Genomic DNA, 22790 nt, shown 5'->3' with positions numbered 1-22790 from the left:
AATTTGTCTTCCTATCAGGTAAAGTTATTGTTCCTCTTAAATTTTCTTTTTTTCTTTTCTCCAAAGATTCTTTATTCTAAGAGAAACCAAAGTGTATGTTTTTTTTTTTTCCCCTTCCCCCTCCTGTGGGCAAAGACTCTTGATTTAGGGAGCGATATTTGCCCTCTTAAACCCTAATGTGTTCTTGGCCCCACCTAGCCCTGTCATTGCCATCATAAGTCCTCCTGGGTTTCTGAAGGTTTGATGCTGCCTGGGTGTAAGCTCAGGGAGCATGACCTAAGCAGTGTATGCTGTAGCCCATCCTCTGCCTCATCTTGTGCTTACTGGGTGAAGCTTATTCCCTGTGGCTAGTGATGTATGGTGGTCTCATGCCCTTTTATGAAACTTCTAAAGAGAAACCAAAAAGTCATTGTTCCTTTTTGCAATGTCTTTCTGACAGCCCCAAAGAAACTTCCTCTTTCTCTCTATTCCTTTTTGTTCCTCTGAAAGTTTCCGCTGCTTTTTCTGTCAGTTCCAGCAAAATGTTTTTTTCTCTTTTGCTGAATAATTTATTTTTAAGAAGAATAAAGAGCTGGTCAGTCTCTTCTAAGAGACTGCAGCTGCATGAAAAAGGTGTATATGTGTGTGTGTGTGTGTGTGTGTGTGTGTTTTTTTTTTTTAAAGCCTTAATGACTAGATCACAAGTGCTAATGTAAAAAGAGGTGAGAGTTCCTTCAGTTGAATTAAAAAATATATATATTTTTTATATATATGTCATATAAAATTTCCCCTCCCCTCTGACTTTGAAGGCAACTCCTGTCCAAATATCTGGTTCTAGTAATCTGACTGACATCTTGTTTTACTGTTCTATAACTTCTGAAGATAGAGGTATTGCAGAGTAAAATGTTAACACGCAAATAAGGACCTCAATTCTTCACTGTGGGTTTTCTTTCTCTGGCATGTGACCCTTAAAAATCAGTGTCATTACTGGATTCTGGAATACTCGATTCAAAAAACAAATAGCTAAGCCCATGCCTAGGTTCACTATGTAAAGAGTCCTGTAGAGATTAATAGGATTACTGAAGTCAGTAAAACTGTATTTGCTGGATTAATACAACACTGATACTAATATTTCCAAATTGGATGATCTGAAGCTAGCTGTGAAAATGAGACCTGTTTTTGAAGAGAGATATGATGCAGACTGGATTACTAGTACCACTTTGGAGTTGAGAGTTCAGCCTCTCTCAGTAGCATGTAATGGGTRCCTAGTTATTGCCATAATCTTTGAAAAGTTTGGTCAGCCTTCTCGCTGCCTGTGAGTATGTGTGAGGGTTCAAGTTCTTGCTGGCCATAAGCTGAGGAGAAATATTTGTAGGCTGTATTGGGGTAGGACAGAAGGGTGAAGTCRAGTTATCTCATTGCATTCCTCTGGCCCTCTCAAGTATTTGAACTCTTTTTCTTTAGCCAGTGTGCCAAATGATGTGAAGCCCTGTATATAGCCTCTCATAAAACAAACAGGCAAAAATAACCAAAATGGACTGAAATACATGGGAGGTTCTGGCACATTGTGGGTGTGGCTGATAGGTATTTCTCCTTACTCCTTTATGTGTCCCTCTTGGGCAACTAGTCCTCTCCCTCTCGCTATAGTAGTTAGCTGTTTTAAGGGGGTTTGTACAATCTGTATTACAGGGTCCCCGCATTAAATGATTCTGTCTCTTTGAAGGATGGGGTCTTCTAATGCTGCTGTTGATCTGTTGCCTGTAAAAACACCACACCAAAAAATCTCCACCTAGATCAAACTTCAGCAAAGAGCTTGCAGCTCTGTCAGTAAGATGGGCTAAACTTGCCTTTCGCATCTAGCTCACAAATCTCGGAAGGCTTTGAACTCTTCCTTCGTTACTAAGCCTCTCCAGAGGGGCTAGGACTCCTCTGTGTGTGCACAGCTATGCACATGCAGAGCTCATCCAGGCTTCCTGGAAAAGCAGGCAGAGTGGAGGATTGCTGCCAGAGATGAGAGAAGGGAGGGAGCCAGGCTTGTGGCTGGCAAAGGGATGGGAGAAGCAGAGTGCTGCCCCCTGCTACCAAGGAACTGGTGTCACTGAAGCAGCAGCTACGTGACTTCTCCAGACCTCTAACTCAGCAGGGCTGTGGGTGATTTTATGCTGGAGCATGCTTTGCCTGTGCCTTGAGCTGCGCCTGCTGCCTCGTGCACACTGAAGCAGGCACGCGCCTGACCTCAACTCCCGGCCCAGTGTCTAGGTTATCTCAGCCTTCAATGTCCTCTGCTGCTCACAGCTGATATATCTCCTAAAGCCGGTGAATGAGATTCCCTTTCTTGTTTTCTCTATCCCATGTGTACAGGGTCTTGACAGGGTGCAACTGAGGGGCCATAAAACTCTTCCTGGCTGAAGGAGAGGGGTTATAATTTGACAATAATTGAGTTGCTAGGGGTTCCTGCCTGGTGTGAGCTGCAGGCTCTCACAGCTTCACAAATGACTTGTGCACAGCAGTAGGACAAAGTATACTAGAAGAGGAGGGGAGAAAAAGCGGGGTTGGGGGTAGGGGAGAGGGGCAGACTTGCATTGAATTAAACTGAAGCTTAACTTATGGKGAACTTCAGCAAAATGGAAAAATACATTTTGGGTCAGTTTAAAACACCTCATCTGGCCTAAAACAATGCATGAGTTTCATTTGGAATCAATGAGTATTCCACTCCTGAAAATTCATTTAGTTTTCCAAAGGATTAACATGCATCAAATGGGGTTTTGTGGGTTTTTTGAAGACAAACAACAACAAAAAAACCTTTGTCATCTCTGAATGGAGTGTCCTGACTGTTGCTAAAATTTTACTTGTTCTATGCATTATGCTGTATAAACGTACTATTTATGCAAGGGTGAAGTATWGTCATAACAGGTCTCCATAATGGCCCTGTGATTAATTGAACAACTCTGGATTTATGTGAGTGCACATGAAAAGAATTGAACCCAAAGTAAGAACAGTATTGTGCTATTTATACTGTAAAGCTGCAAACAATAACATCTTTTTTGAAAAAACTGTCAGCATTTAGTGTAATAACTTCATAAGTATTTGTGGTGATGGCATTAGCTGTCCCTTACTCAATACATTATCCATTTAAAAAGTCTTTTTTTATTTTTTTATTTTTATTTTTTTAAGTCAGCAGCTATCTTTCACACCAAGCCAGGGTTATAAAACCCCCACAGTAAATGTCATCAGTCCAAAGGAAAAAAGAGGAAAACTCCCTCCTTTTGAACTTTCAAATTCACATAACGGATAAAAGCCTGGTCACAAGGGGGGAGGGAGAAAGGTAAATTCTGGGGGACTTTCCTAGGAAGCAGAAGGGAAACTATTTCGGGCTTGAAAGACTGCTTTCAGCTGATTGTCTAGTCAATAAAATGTCTTTATTACTTTTGTTTGATGTCTTATCTAGGAGGAAATGTGACATACTAACTCCAGAGAATTTCCATTCTCCAAAATTGCTTTCCAGTTTGATACTGTGAAAGCAAAGAAAATCCTGGCCTTCAGATGTTTATTTGTGCTGGCAAATGTTGCCAGCAACAGGCTTGAGGGCTTTAAATTCTGCCAGTTGCTCTTCTAGATAGTGGGTCACATGTAATTCCGTCTCCCCTTACCTTGTATTAATTTGTATATTGTTTAATTAAAAAAAAAATCTTCATCAAAATGAGATGATGATACTAGTGATGCATGTACACAATTCAGCTTAGATACAGTTATCACTTAGTTTATTTTTTACCAGACCAGTTTATTTTTCTTCTTTATCAGACCTATTGCTAGAGAATACGCTTTCTTCCTGACTCATAACCCTACAGTTGATTGGTTCCGTATTTCTTGATAGGTGAGAGCAGGAAGAAAGTTGTGGAGCAAATGAAGTTTAGAGAGTAATTATTAGTGCCCTCTAGAAAAGTGTTGAGTATTCATCAAGAATACTCAACAGGACGGGTGAGCTTAAGAGCTAAATGAGACTAATAGCCATGCTGTGGCYTTTGCAGGGTTGGACATGGAAATACTGGGAGAAGTGGGTCTGAAAATGGAAGCTTGGAGTGCCAGGGTGAAAGGAGATAAAGAAACTTGGATTGACCAAGGTTGGTGTAACTTGCCTTGGCTCTTCCCCAGGGCACATGCAGGCCACTGTTAACTTGTGGCTGAACTGGCTGAGCTCTGTGTCAGTCACCTCATGGAGGGTGTGCGTACCTGAAGGGCAGACCTTTACGGCAACAGCTGGGTCTGAGCGAGATAAGCCACCTGACTTGCATCCTGGGTTTTTTCCTAAGCTACAAAATGCATCTTATTGGACATGCTTGTAAGCAACTGTTTGTCAAACTTTTTATGGCCCTGGGATTGAGCAAAGGTATTAAACTCATTGATGTCACAGCCACTGAACCCAAAGGAGTTATTCTCTGCCTGAGCTGACCTCTCCCAGAGCATTGCTCTGTTAAAGCAAAAGCAAAGGTGTTCTCTTTTTATTTTTTTTATTTTTAATCATTACAAATGGACTTGCAGCTGCAGTTTACATGAGAACTTCCTTTTCAGGGAGTGAGGAACTGTTTATAGAACAACCTTCTATTGGAGTTCATACGAGTAATTCATAGCATGTACCCTGAACACCTGTGCCCTAACAAAGTATCTTGGATATTCCTCTGTGTTCTGGTGGCGGTGCTTTTTGAGCAAAAAAAMCCAAGTAAGTGCAATGAATGCAAGTAACTAAGAAAGGAAAGAGTCATTCCATTCTCCAGAAGCCTGTGTTAACCTTCTTCATAGTTACCCTTTGAAATGAGCAAAGCACTTGCCAAGTGTAAACTTTGTGCTAGTAAAAATATTAGGTCTTAGTGGTTCAAGGACTCTTGAACCAATGATAAAAATGAGGCTGACAGTCGCCAAATATTACAGGTTTCAAAAAACCCCAAAACTTCCTACTCAACCCCTGCTTTTTGAAAATATTTACAGATAAAACTGAAGTCTACGCAGACTTTTAATCCTAGTTGCGCTGGTAAGAGAGCTGAATGTATCTATTTGGTTGTTATAGGCACAAGAATATTGCCGTCCAGTTTATTTCTGTCCATCAGAAATGGACAGAAATAGGCCCCTAAAATAGTCTGTCAGCACTTCATGCTTTTTTTTTTTTTTTTTAAACTAAGGTGTAAATAACGGTTCCAAGTGGAAAACAGCCATGCATTGAGTTAATGCGATGCACATACAATACACGATATAGACCTGTGTTGAGATGCCCAAGTTATTTTGCCCAGATGTGTGAAGCAGAGAAATCTGGACAACTGGCTTGAGAGCTGAGGTAGATGTATACTATTTCAGTGAGGCTGAAGGTGAAGGAAATGTCTTGAACAATCAATTTGGATGAATAGGAAAAAGATAAAATAGGTATCATAAGCTCTTCTTAAAGCTCCTGCAGGCCCTCCACTCTGGAATGTTTCTCAATAATCTTTCAGATTTCATTTCTAATGGTTGGTTCAGATCTAGTTCAGCCAAACTGTTTAAAATCTGAAGCATGAGTCTCTCGAGTATTATAAGTGTGGTCAGATCTTGTATCCTTTCCACCAGCAAAAGTGCTTTTGTCTGTTACCAATGTGATAGTATTGCATTTTTCCCCACATGTAATCATGACCACACAAGGAGGTGCTGGCTTCTTCTCAAAGCAGCAAGCTCAGGTTTTGGAAGCAAAGAGAGGAACTTCTTTCTTTTAAAGTGCTTTGACAGACTACCTATGTTTGCTTCCTATAGGTGTGTTTCTATTCAGAGACATGGAATGAGACAGAGGTGGCATCCTCTCACTTTCAGTTTTATAGGAAGGACAGGGTACGGTTACTATGCTCATGTGTGGATACAATTAATTTTCACCCACTGCCTGCCCTCTTCTGTAGGTAGATGTGGGAAATCTGAATGTGGTTTCACTTTTAGAATTGTGTGTTTGTTTTTTCTATTCTAGTTCAATGTCTTGACTTTCCTGTTGGAGCCTGTGTAGCACTTGAACAGAAATTCTTGTGAATGATTTTAGGTGGGGGCTGTACTTGGCTAGAGTTATGCTCTTCTAAAATAGAAGATAATCCTCAGTCCTAGCTGCTTGGGGATGTCAGGAGAAAAAAAAAAATAAACAGAAAACAATCAGTGGACTACTTTGCAATAGAAAGATCTCTTCCTCTGGAGAAAGCAGAGGAACAGGGTCTGATAGAAGCCACAATTTCCTGTGCTGTCGCATTTCCTACTGTAACATCCTTCTGTGACTTCATTTTCCCATTACAGAATGGCACTGGCAACCTCACAAATCCTGATTTTCACAGGGCACAGTTGGTCACTTTTTTCTCTTTAGGATCCTGCTACTTGGGACATCTGGCTACTGACTTCTATACCAACATGTTTTGAACCAATAATGGGTTAGATTTCATGTACTTCTCAACAGTAACTAACTCTAACAGCCCTATTGCAGCTGAGGCAGCGAGAAAGCAAACTTTTTGCATTGGGTGTTGTCTTCCCAAACAGAATGACTGAGGTGAGGGAACACAAACTGTTATCCTGTAACTGCTAGAGGAAAACTGCACAGAAGTGCATGGGACAGAAGACCAAATTCTCATATGGATTCTCTGATGTCTCATTCTGCTATTAAAGCTTTTGCGATTCCTCTCTCCAACAGAAATTCTCTGGACTCTTACAAGAACTAACTTGATGGGGATATTTTGGTTTTTCTCTCGCCCCAAGGAAGGCACTAACATAAGCTTATCTGCTTTTTCACTTAATTTTGAAAGACCTGTCTAATGGCTACGAAGAATGTTGGGGAGATGAGGGAGGAGTTGGACAGGTGCTTTGCTTGATCACATAAGCCTCATTTCTCCTAAGAAACCAGGTTGTAACCTGTTAATCACATCTTTAAAAGATTGGCTAATACTTTCTAGGTTGTGAAAAAACAGAAATGTAAAGATAAGCCAGTTTTTGAACTTGATAAATAGAAGACAACAACCCTATATACAAATAGMTTATAGTTCAGAAGAACTATGTGGGGGATATAAGTCCTAAAAGTTGCTGTAAGAGGGAGAGAGGTTTTCAAATGATCTTTAGTTTGCTCTTCTAAGGTGATATAGTTCAGTGATTATGGAACTCTGTTAGCAAACTGTCTCATTTCCTCAAAGGGCGCTTACTTTTGTTGTGGTGATATAAMCTTTCATCAGTTGCTCTGTGGTGTWAAACATGGTATAAAACTTGTCATCTGAAAGAAGGCTATAGCTGAAAGCAAGCTAGAGAAATAGTATCTGAAAGCAACTAGATGGTGTCAAGTCTATGAATGCTACTCAGATGTCTTGTGTTGCAATAGCATCTGATGGTCACTTAGTAGTGGACGATAGGGTCATCTTGGGTGTTGTGKTGGAGAACACTTTAGATATGACTCTGAGCACAAAGTGCTTTAGGAACTGGATTAACTTTGTACAATTCTGCTATAAAACCAGCTTGCTAGCTAGGTAGCCAGGCTCAATCTATGCTAGTAAAGCAGTGAATGGGTAGCTGCTGCCATCTCTTTTTGTAATCAGTAGTTCACCAAATGTAATCCTTCTCAGTGTCAGAGATGCCAAACCGAACATTAACATGTTTATGCTGTTTTAAGCGCAATGGTGAGCAGTGACTTGAAAAAGAGGAGCATCTTGTGCAAAACCACAGGCTTTCATGCTGTGAAAGATCAGCCTGACCTCTCTGCAGTTTTATACTTTGATTATAGGAAACCTCCTGCAAAAATTTAGGTAAACTTAGTTTTACAGTATGTTTCCAACCAGACCCAAACTGGAAGTTGAGGGTGTGAAATGCAGAGCCCAAATAAGGCTTGCAATTTTGGCAGTGCATGGCACCGACCTACAATTTGGCCTCTAAGCCTCACCTTCCCCTGGGAGAAAGTAAGCTTTGTGATCTGGTCAGATTTTCAAGCTCAGTAGACAGGAATGATAGGTGAGGTCCTACATCTTGAAATTAGGTAATCGATCTAAAGCAAAATCATCTCAAATCTTTTAAGGATTTAGTCCTGCACAATGGGACTCTGTATTGAGCCCCCAGTTTTGCAAACAGAAGGGTCTCCTTCAGGTGAAGTGRGCAGTTGCCTAGGGCACTAGTCTGCAAGGAGCAGCAAGAGTCCTAGGAAGCAGCAGCCCTCAAGGTGGAAGGGTTGGCAGCTACTCTTTGGCGAGAGGGTGAAGAAAGAAAGAGGCAACTTCTCCACAATCTTTGCCTTACCCCTTCCCAGTCCTTCCTCCTCCCCCTTGTCGCCTTGTGGTAGCAGTAACTCAGCCCTTTCCCTTCTGGAGCAGCAACATTTAGTTTTACTTATGTTCTTGAGAAGTCTCAGCTGTCCTCTGGCTGGAACAGCCCTTGTGGGGGGGGGGCCCCCACTTAATCTCCCTTGAACACTTAACTCTTCCCCTTCCCTTGGCTAACACCCTGTAAAGTACCTTCTGATGGCAGCTCTCACAGCAGGGTTTTTTCCTTGTGTGATCCAGGCCCAGTAGCTCCTTCTGTAACAGCTGAACAGGCTGTAGCTCCACTGGCAGTGATCTAGTAGCTCTGGCAGTTGAAGCAGCAGGCTCAGTGCCTCCAGCCGTGTAACAAAGATGCCAGTTGTTCTGTGTAGTAGCAGCCTCCAGGGGCACATCTGTTTTGGTGCCCTTCAGGCTCTTGGCTGGAGCTGTGCACAGTGATGAGTCCTTTGCATCACCTCGATAATAACTTTCCTTTGGAAATCTAGGAATCTGTAGGTTGGAGCATTACAGTAATTGTAATGTCTGCGACACTGATTTTTGGAAACAATATTCAGTAGGTGTATTGTCTGGCAGCAGACTACTAGCTGGGCACATGATGTGGCTTAGAATATAAAGGGCACAAAAATGTGCCATAGTGTTCCAGCAAAATCAAAAACCAAGATGTGCATGACTGGAAATATCCTCTGGTTATATCACCTCACAACTTTGCATCCTCAGGTATCTTCTCCAAGAATGTCAGCCAACCAACCAATACAATTTGGGAGTCCACCCAGAACTGAGCTGCCGGTTATAATTGCGTAGTTCCAGGCCCAGTCTTCTCAAATGTTTCTCTGTCCATATAYACTAGAGTCATGAGTTAAAAAATTTGGGGCATCCTAGTTGCGATACTTTTAACTACTGTCTGCTGTCAAGACCCTTCTGGCAGTCTCTGCTTTAGTGACGTCTTGAGGTGCGTGTTTTATACATATTTGTGCACGTGTGAGAGATCTCTGAGTTTGTCTTCAGATTTTTCTTACTAGAAAATCCTGACAGTCTTGTAAAAAGGCTAGTTTCCTTATTCAGTCCTTGCAGAAATTTCATTTAAAATCATGAGCCAAATCCTTTGAAGTAGTGTTTGTACAAGTGCTGAGGATGGATTACAGAGGCAGGACCATATTTGGCTAGTTTTTTAGGTACCATGTAGCATGCTGTGGATACTTTGATAGGATTGAAAGGTTGTCCAGTCCTGCATATCTGGAAGTACTTAAGATTTCTTTTGTGATATGGTCAAATCTTCCTAAAAGACAATGCTATTCAATGTACAGCTGTTATTGCTGGAGTGAAAAAATGCTCTTCTGTTTTGTCATCAGGTTTAGGGAAGTGGATACTTCTAGAGAAAGGCTAACAAAGCTGTAGCCAGGAGAATTTTTGGTCATTGTGAAATACCTCTCAGTTTTGGTCTTGACAGATGCAGTAGCTAAGTAAGTATTCATACTGCTCCTGGCAAGAGATGTAGGGCTCCCTAAGCCACCTCTGTTTCTCACAGCTTGACTGCCACAATCCATGTTCTCTCCTGCCAGAGATACTCTGTGTAAACCTTTTGGATGGGGCCAAAACTGAGGTTCTGAGCATTTGTGGTAATGAAAAAGACGACTTGGGGCCTAATGGAGATGACTGAACTCAAAGTCAAAATTTTACAGAAATTCTTATTTGGAAAGATGAGATTCTTCTCCCATTTTGATTTGCTTACTAACAGAAAGAGTTGACATGTGCAACAAGAATTAAGTTGACTAGTCTTTAGTGATGGGAATGGGGACATTACCTTCTGCTTACCCAAACTGCATCTTGTTATTTCGGCTGGGGAAGGAAGTGAGGAGAGCCAAAAGTGTTTAAAGGGACTTACTGTGCAACCTACTGCAACCATTGCCTTCATGGGAGTAGGGGTGTGATGTCCTCAGATGATATGAATGTACAAAGTGCTAATTGATTAGATATGGCATTGGACCGGGTTCACTTGCTTCAGCCATCTGTCTTGGGGACAGATTATGTTGCTAGCAAATGAAATGCATTGTTTGGATTTTTAGTGCACTTCTAAAATGTGTTAAATGCTATGGCTGCCCTTCTTGTAAACACAAATGTCTGTCTGTGGGATTATGTTATGGAACAAGCTCTTTCCCCCTTGCTGACATGCTTGTAAAGGTTTAACTAGCAAATATTAGGTGCAATTGTTATTGTGCCTTGTGCTTTACCTTGCACTTTGTTTAACAGATGTCAGTTAATGAGTTTAATACAATGAAGTACAGGGGAAAAAATTTATAGGAAGCAATTCAATTCTGTAAACTTCAGATGAGCTGATTTTAAAGCACTTCCACTAAATACTCAGAAATCTTCTCTAGATGTTAACATGCCAGTCTGAAGTCTGCAGTTCAAAGCCCTTACATCTCTGTCCTACTTCCAAATAGGATTTGAAGAGCCTCATTATTTACATATCTTACAGTAACCCAGATTTTGATGGCCTCAAAGCTGACCTCGGCACTTCTGTGGCTGTTTACTTAGACTGAACTAATAGCACATTGGTCTTTCATAATCCTTCATTCAAGCTGTAAACAGTCATCTGGGAGAAGAAGTCAAGGTGGCAGCTAGAGGAGGGCAGTCAACTGTTTAGAGCAGCTCTAAAGTGGAAGCCAGAGCTTTTAGGACCTGAAGCAACCCTGTTCCTAAGCTATAGGTTAGGGCAGATAAAATGTCTGAGAGTTAGCTTTGCAAAGGCTTGTAACCACCCAGACTCTGGATCTATCTGAGGTGAAATGCTTTCCCTTGTCTAAAAAGGGTGAGTCAAGGGGTGTCTCTGATCTGCACTTTGCTGCTAGTGAGTTGGTGGTGGTATCAACCATGAGTTGCATTACCCGAGCTGTGCCCTATTTCTTACAGCTGCTTCCCTCTGCCAAAATCTCCTATAACACAGGCTAAAAATGCATGGAGGGCTGGAGCCAAAAGAGTGCTTTTATGCCCACTGACACAAGGAATTTCTGGGTAGAAACTAACTTATGCCTCTCTCAACACAGAAGAGAAGTAAGAGAAAATGGGAACCAAGACACCAGAACTGCATTTTAATCAAGGCTATTCTATCTTAATTCAGTCTCTCCCTTCTTCTGGAGCGTGGAACAAATCTATATTTGGGGTGAGGTAAAGATATACTGCCAACCCTTTCAAGCCAGCAGGGTCGCACAGACTTATGCCAGCTTGTGTGTATCAGGTTATATCTAAATCAAAATGTTCAACTACAGCTGCAAAAGCAGTATTCAGAAGATGTATGTAAATTAGTATGGTGGTTTCACACCATGACTGCCATGAAACTTGTAGCTGTACTAAGGAACTCAAAAGAATTGTATGGAAGCTGAGTGAAGGATAACCTTTGAGGACCGAAGTCTGTTTCCCATGAAGAGTTTCAAGAGTCTCAGCCACACCTGCTAAATAACTCTGTCAGTTGTTTAATCAGACTGTTTTGCATTTGGTTTGAGAATATTGAAGGTTCATCCAGACTRTGGTGAAGCCAGATCTTGGTGGAGTAAAGTCAATCTGTGCTCAGCAAGACACTACCTCCATCCTCGGCCTTAGTAGACCCTGACTGCAGGCCTAAGAGGTTTTTGTGGAGTTGGGTCCCCCAGGGTATACTTACCACTGGGACAACAATGTTCTAGTGCAAAAAAACCCACTCTCCTCTGCTTCCTCTCTGTGGAAGGAGGAAAGAAATTGGGGGATGTGGGGGGGTAGGTAGTAGTAYGAGTGTTATAGTATGGGGACTTGCATAAGTTTTAATCACAGGTGAAATGTAGGCCTCTTCTTCTTTTGCTTGGCACAGCTATTTCCCAGACTGTCTTGCAGAGGTACTTTTTCAGGGAAACTTGTTAGCATCAAAGTGACTTGGTTTTGTTTTATTCCCAGCAGAGGACTGGGAACATGCAAGAGATGCAGCACAGCATGGGTAGCATGTTTGTTTTCTGGCAGCACAGAACTTGGGGTAGGCAGCAGTTAGTGCATGTGTGACTAGCCAGTGCTGAACTCAGAGCTGCCCYGGGCAGCTGTCTGCAGCTCCGCTAACTAATTATAATTGTGCCAGCTGCAAGGAAAACTCAGCTTGCGGCCTGAGTAGATGGAAGCATTAATGTGGGTGAGGGAGCAAGGAGTGCGCGGCAGCGAACTAACCATGGCATGGCCCTTAGGGTGTATGTGGTAGAGCAGGAAAAGCAGCTATGCTCCCTGTCACCACCTCTGTTCGCCCTTTTGAATTCACAAATGCCTCTGGCCATCTTCCCACCATCCTTCTCCTTTGGAAGTCCTAAATGTGTATGTCGGGGTGAAGGGGATGAGGGATGGGACATGAAGATCAGGCTGAGAATCTCCTTCTACTTTTTTATTTTATGGGATAAAAATGCCTGTGCCCTGAATTTTCCTTCATCACAGCTACTTGAGAGATGTCCTTCTCTGGATAGCAATGTACATTTCAGTAAGAGGGAATTGTCACCTTTTGGGAGGTAACAGGGTTCATCATAACTGCAAGAATGAAATAGAGGTTTTCAAGATAGTAAGTGTGGTTTGGGTTCATGTCCGTGTTGTTTGTATGTTGTTTATTTGTTGTAATGGGAAAGAAAAAGACAATTCCAGCTCCTCCAAAGCTGGATAGCTAAAACAAGCTCGTTCTGCAAATGTAAACTGTAGTCAGTTTACATACACTCAAGGATGCAGAGCACAAAATGAAGCAACTCCGTATAGAACTTGAAAAAAATTATTCTTTTTAAAGAACAAACCACATGTGAATTGGGCTGCCTCAGCAAGTGAAGTGTAGGGAGTTCTGGATGTTGCTCTTGTTCTTGAAGTAATAATAAAATAGCCCTCTCTTCTCAAATGTGATAGCAAAAATCTGTTGGCTGTAGCTTAAATAACACTGTAACTGTGGTGATGACTGACCTCATTCTGGCAAGGCTGCTGAGAAAGGAGCTAAAAGCTAGTTTGCCTTTACAAAAATGGGTTAGTTCAGAAATTAAGCACATGGCATTGTATAATGTGGGAGACTCAGATGTTGAGAAATGACTCTAGGAAGCCAGAGGTGAAGAAATTATATTCATCCTTTAACCATATTTAGTTGAGAAATAGATTTGGACTGTACAACTAAACAACTTAATTCATAAACTGGGGAAAAATCAAGCAAATAGCTGAGTCCTTTACCTCGTTGTGTTGAGTCTTTCCAGCTGCCTTGCAGGGAAATTGAAAGTGAAATAAAATAATACAACCCCCCTGAAACTTAATATATGCACAAGAGGCGGGGGGGAAAATACATGCATGCAAATCCAAGTTGTAGGAATAATTTTAAAAGGCAAAGCTAGTATCCTCTAGATTTAATCTATTTTGCCCGCTTTCTCCAAGCCCCCCCCCCCCCCCCCCCCCCCCCCCCCCCCCCCAAATCATTAAAGTCGTACTCTTGAACTACACCAAGCAAAAGCTGAATTGCACCAGTGACCTGCACTCTTCACTGACAGTGCAAAAGTCAGTTTGGAGTGGAACTGGTAAACTGCAGTGACCAAAGCAAAATACTTGAAATGAAGCCTTGCAAATGACCTTAAGTCCTGTGGTTTCATCCACCACAGGTGCTCTCTTTCAGAATGATATTGAGCACTGTTAATGTGATGCTGCATTAATGTCTGCTGCTCAGTAGATGGGCTGAGTGTGTTAAACAATTCTGCTTTCAGGGAGTATATTGCTGTATGTATCCTGTAGTTATAAGTTTTGCTGTTAGCAGCTTACTTGCTTTTAATACCTTGTAGATCTGTACAAATGGCATTTTACTGCTATTGAAATCTTACACATTGTCCTATCTACTATCAGAACAAGTTTCTCAGTGCAAAGTGGAGGTGGTTTGACTCTGCTGTTTCACCAAGAGTAAAGGGTCAAGAGGATGTGGTAAAGCCCATCATATATGGGCAGCCTTTGCTGGAATTTATGCACAAAGCTTAAGAAGGCAGAAAGCTGACTATATGGGTTTGAGACCTTCCCCGCCAAACCTGCCAGCGATGGACATTCTGCGACAGTGGCTAAGCTGAAGTAATGTTTGTTGCCAAAGGTGCCATTATCTTGTAACTAGAAAAGCTGTGGTTGGTTGAGCTCTTCTGGTGTGTATGTGGAATTTTTCTTTTCTGTGGTTGCTTTGAAAGCAAAAACAAAAAGTGGTAACCCACAGACAAAAAAACCCAACAACCACCAACAACAAAAAATGGAAACTCCCCCCTATGGCTTTAAGGTAGTTGGCTCTGGGATGTTAGAAAATCTTCTCTGAAGTTAATGTGGTCACATTCCTAATAAGAAGTTGCATAATTTAACATGCACAAAGCCAAAAGCAGGTCTTCCACGCCTAGAATTTGTCTAATTTGGAGTCCTTTAGCTAGCTATGTATTGCTGTGTTTTGAAACTGTTTGTGTTGGGGTGAAGCAGGGTTGTTCTGAGCAGTGCTTGCATTCCTAGAGGGTAACAGGCACGCTGAGGCTTTAGCAGTTTAAGACATAAATATATATTCTAGTCCTTCTACAATATCCTCCCTGACTCAGCAGGCATCCTGAAACCAAGGGGTACAAACTGCCTTCCTTTCTTCAGTCTTTAGGACACCAGCTTGAAGACTCTGTCCTAGTACGTGTGTGTGTGTGTGTGTGTGTTTTAATTACAGATGACTTTAGCTACTAGTGTGAGGAAACTGGCAGAAAGTCTACGTGGTGATTGGGATCAGGAGAGTTTACAAAGAAGAAAATGCAGAGAAGATAAAGTGAAAGGAAGCTGAGAGAATAACCAAATCTAGAATTAGCTAAAGTCACAAAATGGGCATTCCTTTTAGTGATACTGAATGCGACTATAAATACTGAACAAATATAGCTATATGAGCAGGGAGGGGGAAAAAAAAAAAAAGGCCATAAACCTAATTAAAAACCCAAGCCAGTATGATCCCAGATATGCCTCTGCTACACAACATGTTGTAGTGCAGATGTCTTGGACCAGGGCTGAGCAGCCGAGGACGCCCATGGGGGCCTGCGCCAAGCCAAATTCCTAGCTCAGGCCCAGGAGCAGCAGAGCCTCGTTAGCATGGCAGGGAGCTGCAAATTAGTAACTTCTCTGTCAGCAAAGTGAACTCATTCAGGAGCAGCAGCACAGGCACCTCCACACCACACCCTGCCGTGTGGTTAAGGTGCACCCTAAGGGGCTGAGTTGCTTAAGTTTTTAAAGGCAGCTGTGAAGTGGAAAGAATTAATGAAATCTGAGGCTCAGATCGCTCTGAAAAATCTGACTGAGAGCATGTCTGCACCTCTGGTCCCTACATGCCTCCAAAACTGTCGATATTCAGTGCAATGTTTCACTGTGTATGTATTTAGTGTGCATCTGTGTATCATGGTGGCAAAGCGTCTCGTTGTTCAGAGGATAATTCCATTTTTTCCCCCTGCCTCTTTTTCCCCATTTCTCTCACCTGTTGAAACAAAGCTCTATCTGTTGACATGCGCGGGCCGTGTCCAGCTGCCTGAATTGGACTGCCACCTTCTGCGTACGCGCAGGAATGCTTAACTCGTGCAGGAGTGAGGTGGCTCCATAAGGCTCCTCGTGTGGCCTGGAAGGGAAGGTTGTAAAACGCTTGAGAAGAAGAATGTAATTGGGTGTGTGCAAGACAAACCAGCAGCCAGACCTTTTCAAAGGATCCTTAAATACTAATGGGCCTGGGAATTTATTTTTTATTTATTTATTTTTTAAACTGCTAACATTTAGGGKTTTTTTTCCGACTCTTCTTTAGTGAAGAATCTGAGCTTGGATTTTGATGGATCTTAAGGAGTGGACATCATTACAATCATGGTGAACTGGAGAAAGTAAAGAGCTTATTCTGCTTCTTGGTTGCCTCAAGCAAGTGCGGGTTTGGAAATCAAATGAGGTGGTGAACAGAGAGTAGACAGGAGTTAAAAGAGAAAACCTGTTGCAGGGCAACGGGAATTAGTGGGAGAACAAATAAAACCACATTATTCTAAATAAGATGAACTCAGAGCAATGGAATAGCCACAAGATATAGACATCCTCTACAGCGATAAGGTGGAAGGGACTAGAAGATATCCAGGGGCAGCTGAAGTACTAACATCTGGGCAGCTTAGTTCTTACAGCTTGCGTTCTCAGGTTTAAAAACAAAACAGAAAAACAGCCAACAACCCCTAAACAATTGTCTACACTGTGGGTTTTTTTGTTTTGTTTTTAATAATCCATAGTTTTCTCTTTGAGTAAAATGTTCTCTCATTTTTCTGGAGATGCTCTCTGCAACTTCTCTGAGGGAAAATTGTCAAAAAGCAGGTGACACTGTTCCACCAAAAGATCTGTCTCTTGAAAGGTATTATAYATTCATGCAATTTTATTTTAGGCTCTTTATAACTGGAGCCAGCATACTGGGGACTTCTTTTTCTTATATCACTCATCTTTGTAAATATTTTAGTGGCCTGGTCTGCATTATGGGAAGAGAGATTAGAAATGAAAAATTCCTACTGCCACCAATCTCTCTTTCTAAAAATAATTAGTTTCTGTAGAAGGAAAAATCTGTAATGAACTCTGCCTTTACATTACTTGTGCTTGTATTGTAAAGGTAAATTCAAAAGAATAGCAATAGTTCTGATTTCATGAAGACTGAAATCTATAGTCGTGTGGTTTCACTGTGCGCTCAAGACTCAGTTTTAATCAAAAAAAAAAAAAAAGCAAAATTGTCTGGCATGAGCTGGCTTTTAAGGAGCCAAGTACACATGAATATGTGAGAAATTGGGCTTAGCAGCATCTTGTTTTGTATTTTTGGACTGCATTTCTCTTCTGCCTTCCTCTCTCCCTGTATTACTTTGGTGGGTACAGTTTCTTCTGAAAAAGAGATGAGCTATCAAGAATCTCATCGGTTTTTTGTTTTGTTTTTTTCCCCACAGTTTAGGACAAAACTGATTCAATAAGCTATTTTAAATGGGAAAACTTGTTTTAAATGCCCCGATGTACATATGACTGGTATGTACATGTGGGATTTGTTTTTGGTGGAAATATATTCAATTACTATAAACTCTCCTTCAAAACTCAAAGACAAGAAGTTCTACTTGTGAAACCTACCGTTGCCTCAGTATCTATAAATTGTTGTTACCTTATTTTTCTAAGCTAACAAACACTTAGGACAGAAACCAGACTGACTAATGACTGGGGCAAATCCTCCTCACCTGACGGTTGTTTGCCCTCTTTCTTGTCCGTGTGCTGTTTGATTTCTTCAACAGCTGCAAACTGAAACTGCACGTTTTATGTGGCACCGATCTGCGTGTGTGTTGTTCAGTGTAACGGGACTCCTTCGTGTGCCTTGTATGGAGGTTTTTAGGCGCTACTGTAAGCTGTCGGTTTGTAAACAGTGACTACTCAGAACCTGAAAAGTTAAGTGGGGTTTCGTTTCTGGTGTGACTGGTGTTCCGAATGTGTTGTCTGAGTCTTTCCCCTTCCTCGGCTCACGTTTTGAGGAGGTACGTGCGAGTATTTGTTTTCAACCTAGTACTCATTCTCTGAATTCACTAAACTGGAATTCACGCTTCAATCAGTGTTTCTGCCTCTATGTCAGTTTAATGACGAAAGAATAGTAGAAAACAAAGAGCAGAAATGAAGGCAAAATTGTACTCGGTGAGTAAATTTAGCCYGAGAAGCCTTTTGGGGTGTTAGGTGAACCAGTAGCCTTAGGCTTCCTTTCTCTTTGCAAGCTGTTTGCAGGTGAAAGTGCAGCCCCTTCTGGCGGTCAACTCAAGGGAGTGGAGTGGACCAGCAGAGCAGAAATGCTTTAATTKGGAGCCTCGCACATTTGCATTTTTCCTCTCGGCAGTCTGCCACTTACAWCAAGGAAAAAAAAAAGTTTTCTTGTTTGTTTGCTTTTTTCCTCCCCCCCCCACCCACAGCGTCTGAAGCAATTGTGAAAGAGTTAAGCCAAATGGTCACATCCAAGATCCTGCCATTTTAGCACTTTCTGGTACAGGACAGAAAACTTTGATCTTTTTTACTTACCTGTGTGGAATTTCTCTTGATATCCTGCCTGAGACTGCTGAGAGTCAAACGTGCTACTCCGACAAGTCCCTACTTTAAATGAGGAAGTGCTGAAGTGAGGCAGGATGCATGAAGCAATGACTCAGGCATCTGGGGCTGCCGTTCTTGACTAGCCGAGGAATAGAGGGAATTATTGACGTCGCTCACTGCAGCACGCTCAGCTGACGCAAGACTGGCTAGCTACCACTTTACCAGTAGTAAAAGCTCAGGAACATTCGATATTTCACCTTTCATCCCTTCCTTGATATACCCCAAGCCTTACGCTGCCCAGGGGAAGAAAGCGTTGCTGAGGATCAGAAATCTTGAGGTGCTACATGCAGAGGTAGAAGACTCATAAAAACATGAAGTAGCTCTCAAATGTAGTAACTTACCTTGTGAAGGCCTGTCTGCAGCCTTGTAGTGGTATGGTGTGTTTTTTCAATGCAGGAGGAAGACATGCATGATAGAAAAAAACACTAGGTGAGTAGGTGAGTTGTGTTTGATGGTATTTGTGCTGTGTGTGGGTGTTTTTTTTGTTGTTTTTTTTTTTTATGAATACCCTCCTCCCTTACACAACCCCCCCCCCCAACCCTTAGCTGCCTATGATAGTGCAGTGCTCTGGTATTGCAGTTCTTCCCAGACATGGAATATCTACTTCTTGTCATATAAAACATGTCCCTGCTAAGAAGCATTTCTTTGCATGATTTTGCCACTTGAAGATGTTCAGAAAAAGGTTTTGGTAGTGCTTTTGATAGGGCTGGTGCCTCCTTAGATCAAGCATGCACTTGCAACTTTGCTTGGTTCTTCCCATTAAGAAAAKAAAATATTTTTCAAAAAAAAAAGTCCCTTTTTACAATTAGTTTAACTGATGCCCATGTATGCCGAGTTCTGTATATCCGAACACAGGCTACCACTTGCAGTTTCCAAGTATGCTTTTCCAGATTCTGCATTGTCAAAAAAGCTCTTTTACTTGCCACGCGATCAAGCCCTACTGTCTCACTAGATTTCTGCTTTTGATGGATGATTACAAGCAATGTTTAGCCCTTGTGTTTTCAGCTAGCCGCGGTGGAAAACTTTCTAATTCTCCCTGAGAGAGCTCTCGCTCACATCTTGCTGAGGTGACTGTCAACTGGGTGTCGGTGTCTGGTACACTCTGCTATGTTATTTCATAACAAACTTAGTTTTCTTAGTGCATTTGCTAGCATGGCAATCACTTCACTGAGGTTTAATTGAACGTAATTTCATAATTGCACATTTCAGCACTTATATTACTCCATTTCTGGACTATATTAGGTGGAGCCTGCTCAATTGTCTTCTCTAAACTGCTGGTTTCTGGGTAGTCCCTCTTACTGTTTTAGTCCTTCTGACACATCCCTTTGTCTATTTTTAAAAGTGTTTGCACAGTAAGGTTGTGTATGTATAAATATATATCATAATTTGTATATAATGCACTGTTAGTGTGTTGAACTTATTTTCATTATATAAGCATGCCCCAGAAAGCATACCAATCGACTAAAACAATCAATATTCCAAACAGTCTGGTCTCATTCATCCCAACTCTTCTCTGCTTAGGTTAAGGAAAGACCTAGCTATTTATTCATGCTGGCTGAAATAAAATATTGCTATCTAAAACTCATTTACAATAAATTGCTTGAACTTCAGTGCAAGTCTGTTTTCTTGTTTTTTTTGTTATTTTTTGTTTTGTTTTTCTTTTTAGTCATGTTTCATTATGCTAGAATAGCACAAAAAAAAAAGCATGCTCTACTTTGAGATGAAACACTTTATTAATGAGTCAGTTTTATGATAGTATCTCAGCAATACAGTTTCTCACTCAAATAATGCTGTGGAGGAATCACTCCTTCTTCCTGTGATACTGATGATCCCACATATTTCCTGATGCATTTCACTTTTGGAAAGCTTTGACTACCTGATGCAACTTGCACTAGCTTTGTGGTAAGATGGTGTAGAGGAACATACTTCCAAGTGCGTGCAAGTTATTCTGTCTGGCACTGAAGCACAACAGTGGAAGACGTCTAAGAATAAAATTCCTGCCAAAGCACAAAAATGTCTGTGACTGTACTAACATCATGAGAAAGATATACTTGACTTTTTGTGCTGTTCTRAAAGCTCGTTTCTTGATTAGAACACTAATCTAAGAGCTCATTTTATGTCAAACGCAAAGCAGAAGTATCATCTGAGTTAACACAACTGTTGAAATCTCTGACTCACAGATGCTATGTCCAACACTAACAGAAAATCACTCCATAACTGAGTTCAAGATTTTTAAGTGTAACCATAAAGCTTCATATGCAAATTCCTTCTTCAAGTGCTCAGAAAAGATCTGAGATACTAGGTAACCCACCCTGAATTTAAACCATCAGCTGAGGCAATTCTTCAGTGTCTTCAATGATTTGAATAGCCTTTTTCAGTACATGTCCTTTAAAATCCTAGGATCCTACATACTTTGGGTTTTGTTTGGCTTTGAAGAAGTATACTGGCATTGTGGTTAAGTACCTTACATCAGATAGCAAAAATCATGAGAACCGAAAGCCAACTATTCCAGCTTTGCACCTAGGTAAGCAACCCGTCAGTGTTTTCTGTTCCATCCTTATCTCACTTCAATGCTGTTCTCCTATCTTGCAGAAAGAGGTAACAAATTCAGCTTGCTGATACTTTCTTCTGAAACTGCTCAGTGTGTGGAAAATACAGGAGTCACAGATATGCCTTCTAATGGTTTGGAACAAAAGTTATATGGCTGGAGGGCATAGCCACATAGTTATAACTCAATTTAATTTTCAGTGTTTAAGACAAAATATGCTGTTCCACGGTGAGCACTTGCTAGGTTAAACCACACCAAAACACATAGGGTTTTTTCAAGATTGCTAATGGTTCTTGTGACAAAATGAGCTATTGTGATCGTTTGGTGTTCCACTGCACTACACTGAGTGTAATTAGATAAGAAATAAAAGGAAAAGCTGGCAAAAGCATAATACGGCTTTATTCAGTCTTTTTTTCTGTAAAAATAAAAAATTATAATAGGGTGGGATGACTTTTTTTTTTTCCTCCATGTTTCTTCAAAGTAGCCCCGTTGAACTTAGTGTGGGTTGGGTCACCTAAAAGAGATTGCTGTTATCATAGTTACACAATTTGCTAAATGTTYTACCAAAACCCAACTGTAATCTTCCGTGGAACACAAGTATTGTTGAGAAAGGCCATCAAGTTGCTATAAAATCTTTAAGCTGATTCATGCAGTAATGACCATTGCCTAATGCCTTGTTGGTTTTTCAGTCTCTGGGGCTGCTCATGCCAGTGTTTGGAGATATCCAACAGATTAGTGGCTTTTTCATGCTGCTTTTACACTGTATAACTCCCCCCACCACCCTCATACTGTATCCTCTGTATTTGCTAAAAGGCTTCCAACAGAAGCAAAATATGGTCTCCTTTGAAGCAGAATAGAGAAATCAATTTTAGAAGTTGTCTTAGGTTTGTTACAAACACGGTTGCCCACATGTGCGGCTAATGCAAACACTGTGGATCAAATGCTTTTCAAAATCAGAGCCAGACTCTTTTCACCACATGCAGGTGAATGGATGGAAGAAGGGAGGGTCTCTATAGTTTAATTTCCCAAAATCCTGCCCTACTTKGAATATAAACTTGGATTCAGCTAGGTACTCTTGTTTAGACTGGACAAGGATCCTGTGTAACTACCTGAGTGCCTGTGAAGCACTCCTTCAGTGCTATGCTAGCATGTGGTGACCTTGTGATGTTCCTCTTTTAGTTGTATTTTTTCCTCCTCCYCCTGTGTTCATAGTCAGAATGGCTTATGATCCTGCTGGTAGGCTACTCCAAAAAAGTGAGTCACATATCATTRACTGCTATGCAGCACTGTAATCACTAGCAATGATACTTTTATCTGGTATTATGAACAATAAGAACAGTCTTAATCTGGCTCACTGCAGTGAGAAAGTGTAAACACCACTTCATTTGTCATTCTGAGTGGGAGACTGAGTTATTTTTGAGGGTAGGAAAGTATAGACCAGCAACAACTATAGCTTACCATGCTTGTCKTCTTCTCTGACTTCATTTTGCTAAACCTTATTTACTCTTCAGTTTGAGTAGAAACAAAAAGGCTGTTTACATTAGGATAGAGAGCACTCAAGATTTGTGTACTTTAACTGCCATTCTGGGTTTGGCCATAGACTGAAACTCTCCAGCATGCAAGAAGCATTTCCAGTTGTGACTGATTTCTCTTGTTTACAGTTTTTGACGTAACGGGCTATTCTTGCTCACAGAATGGTTGAGGTTGGAAGGGACCTCTGGAGATCATCTAGTCCAACSCCCCTGCTCAACCAGGGTCACCTAGAGCATCTTGCCCATGACCCTGTCCAGGTGGCTTTTGAATATTTCCAAGGATGGAGACTCCACAACCTCTCTGGAAAACCTGTTCCAGTGCTCTGT

General features: G+C 41.3%; 1 protein-coding gene across 5 annotated transcripts in view; it reads right to left on the bottom strand.

Moving 5' to 3' along the window:
* Positions 1 to 18788, bottom strand: part of LOC112970739 (V-set domain containing T-cell activation inhibitor 1-like) — a 41769-nt gene extending 22981 nt beyond the window's left edge. Inside the window, exons 1-3 of one of the 5 annotated variants that reach the window (XR_003255148.1) lie at positions 18315 to 18788; positions 15745 to 15882; positions 8454 to 8750 (exon numbers count right to left, since the gene is read on the bottom strand). The gene's annotated coding sequence lies outside the window, so the exon portion shown is untranslated. The remainder of the gene's footprint in view (positions 1 to 8453; positions 8751 to 15744; positions 15883 to 18314) is intronic. The other 4 variants (XR_003255149.1, XM_026075454.1, XM_026075456.1 and 1 more) reach the window with 4 other exon arrangements.
* Between the last annotated feature and the right edge of the window lie 4002 nt (positions 18789 to 22790).

The sequence above is a fragment of the Apteryx rowi genome, unplaced genomic scaffold, assembly GCF_003343035.1.
Source record: "Apteryx rowi isolate R43461 unplaced genomic scaffold, aptRow1 scaffold_404, whole genome shotgun sequence".
Classification (NCBI taxonomy): Eukaryota; Metazoa; Chordata; class Aves; order Apterygiformes; family Apterygidae; genus Apteryx; species Apteryx rowi.
The sequence above is the reverse complement of the archived record's forward strand: the minus strand, read 5'-3'. Positions and strand labels throughout refer to the sequence as shown.